This window comes from Zingiber officinale, chromosome 6B (assembly GCF_018446385.1).
Source record: "Zingiber officinale cultivar Zhangliang chromosome 6B, Zo_v1.1, whole genome shotgun sequence".
In the NCBI taxonomy this organism is placed as follows: domain Eukaryota; kingdom Viridiplantae; phylum Streptophyta; class Magnoliopsida; order Zingiberales; family Zingiberaceae; genus Zingiber; species Zingiber officinale.
The window spans coordinates 121,669,120-121,672,331 of NC_055996.1; positions in this window are offsets into that span (position 1 = coordinate 121,669,120).

Sequence of the window (3,212 nt, forward strand, 5' to 3'; positions counted from 1 at the left end):
CAAGTGAGTCATAAGGGTGAGGGTGCGAGTGCACGAGAGATTGTACTCGGAGTAAAATCCTAGTTTTAGGGTTTCACTGTAACGTACTGTAGCAGTACTGTAGCACTACTGTAGCAATCGACTGCATGTTTTAGCAGTCGACTGGTGCAGTCGACCGCGTAGTTGAGCTGGGATGTGAATTTCCACAGAGGGCAGTCGATTGCATGTTTTAGCAATCGATGGTAGGCGGGGTTTTCCAACCCGTGGCCTATAAAACCAAAGCTTGGGAGCTTGGTTTGAGTTGACGAAATAGAGGTGGTTAATCTCTATTAGTAGTCTACTTGTGCCCTAGCGTCAAAAGAGTTCTTGTGAGGGTTGTGGTGAGGTTTCTCCACCCACAAGGAGCTACGTGAGCTAGCCGGAGTTTGCCGGGGAGTAATCCACCGAAGGATCGGGATCGTCCACCTTACGGACAGCCGTGGAGTAGGAGCCCTAATCTCCGAACCACGTTAAACGATCGTGTCAATTGGTTTGCTTGTCTTTCTCATTCTTAGTCTTTAGCTTTCGTATTTGTATTTGTATTGTTTGTATTCCGCTGTGCTAACAAATACGTAGGAAGCGCTTATTTGGGGGTGCCGTCTATCCAACCCCCCTTCAAGCCGGCCGTCCGATCCCCAACAAATCCTTCCTTCATGGCCATCTTGTTGCTCCTTGGAATGTTAGTCCAGATGAAGAGCACCAGGCTCTGATACCACTTGTTGGGATCTTAGATGGCTAGAGGGGGGTGAATAGCCTCTTAAAAAACTTAGACAGAGAGTTCTACACAAAAACTAGTTAGCACAGCGGAAGTGGAAAACTAAAACGAAGGAAGAAAAACACACACACAGCAGACACAAAGATATACGAGGTTCGGGGATAACTTGCCCCTACTCCTCGGCGTGTCCGTAAGGTGGACGACTCCTTGATCTTCGGCAGATCGCACCCCGGATAACTTCCGGCTAAAGATGTCTCCTTCTCGGTGGAGCAACCTCTCAACAGAGTCTCAAGGAAGATTTAAATTAAAGCACGAGACTTACAGAAACTCGGTGGCAAAGGAGAATAGAAATGCTTACAACCACGCGAGTATCAGTAGCAGAAAACAGAGATCGCAGTTCACCCGAGAGCTCAAGAACTTCGCACAACAGCACAGACTTTTTTTTCAAGCTTTCTTCGTTGTTTCGTTCTTGTTCCCCTCTCGCTGTTTTTACTGCTTCTCAAATCTGATCTTCTGCTGTCACAGATCTGGTCAAAACTGCGCAAATCAGCGCTGCAGCCAATCCCTCTTTCTCCTTACCTGGTTCTCTGAACTCACACCAATGATATCACAGTCATCATTGGCGTCTTCTGAGCTCGAACCAATCCCCAGGAGTCAAGCAGATCACAGCCCAATCGCAATCAGAAACCCAGTGAACGTTGATGCCTCAAATGCATCTGTTGCAGCAAATCACAGTGTAAAGAGCACTTGTCTTCTTCTGTTAATGAAGCTCAATTTGAAATTAACCATGAGAATGTGACCTGCAACCTGCAAGCTCAAAAGACTCACAGCAGATGGTTAAAAACAGATGGTGAAGACAAATACGGCAATCAGAAAAAGTACATGCAAATAAAACAATACTGTGGATCGGTCTGCAGACCGATCCACGCTTTCTGGATCATCGCTGATCGGTCTGCGGACCAATCAGGCACTAATCTGATCGGTCCCCAGACCGATCAGATAGCGCTGTTTCAAAATACGCGCAGCTCCTGATCGGTCTGCGGACCGATCAGGCATGAATCTGATCGAGTGGAGTTCCCGACGTTGGTCCTCCGACGCTCAAGTCAATTTCTGGTGATGTGGAGAATAGTAAGAATGCTATATAGCAAAAACACGTGTAGAATATTAAAGTTTTGCATACCTTCGTCAGTAGATGGGAACCCTCTTTTATAGTGCTATTGTACTATCTGTGCACGCATCTCAAAGCCTGCATAAGTTTTCCCAAGCATCTTATGAAAAGACAAGTCAAAAAGTGTCCTTGACACATTTCTTTATGTAAGCATGCATATCTCTAATGTGACAGGTTAGAATCTTCCAAAGTACAATTTGTCTGGGGAATATGCTCTGTTGTCAATGACACAAACATCCAAAAGAATACTAAGAGATACACGGGTGGGTACCGCTATAAGCCAACCGACATCTGCTTAGCTGGGAGACCTCCACTCGGTTATGCTGAACAACGCAATCCTCCTTTACTCATCTTTTCGATAGTCGGAGGGTTGCATCAAACCTGAACAGGCACGCCGCCCACTAGGCTAAGATGATGACCGAGGGATGTAGTGTTCGTTTGTCTCTTAGCTTTATACTGTCTTCTCGGCCATAACTGACCGCTCGGACATGCCATTCGTTCGACCATAACTAGCCCGTTTAGTCGATCCATGGCCAGCGTCTTTTTTCCTTCCTTGCATTTGATCTCCATGTCAATCGGTCTTCCTTCCTTTTACCTGTCTTTGGTGGGCCCCCTTCATCACCATATCATATCATACATCACGTCATGATTATTTATTTCTTAATGTAAACATACTAGCAAGCTAGTTATAGATTTCATGTGGTTTATGTTGGTGCAGCGGGGACCGGCAAGAGGGGGGTGAATTGCCTACAAGTAAAAACTAAACCCTCCTCAACCAATTTAAACTCAAATAGATGCAATAGCTATAAGATTAAACAGAACTAAAGTATGAACAGAAAAGAAAGACTTAGCTATTTTAACCAGGTTACAACCAAGAGGGTTGTTAATCCAGGACGATGAAAAGCTCAGTAAGAAACTCCTTCTCTGAAGGCGGAGAACCCTTTTACACTTTGAAGAGCACAGAACTATTGCTTAACTAGAGAGTACAAGAGTTGAATTTCGTTCGTATTCGTTGTCCTCAATAGCTACTCGAGACCCCCTTTATATAGGGGTTCTAGAGCTTATCAGATAACCTGAACCTTCGGGATCAGGTTTGACTCGAGAGGGATCGGTCGATCGATCCCCAGGTTCGGTCGACCGAACCTGCTATACCTGTCCAGTCTTCCGTCCAGGTGCAGTCTCTGAGGATCGAGCTTTGGTTCGGTCGACCGATCCTTATGTTCGATCGACCGATCGGCCAACGGTCTTCCAGCTGAGTTGGCCTGATCAAACTGCTTGACTTGGTCTCTAGATAAACTTGGGTTCGGTCGA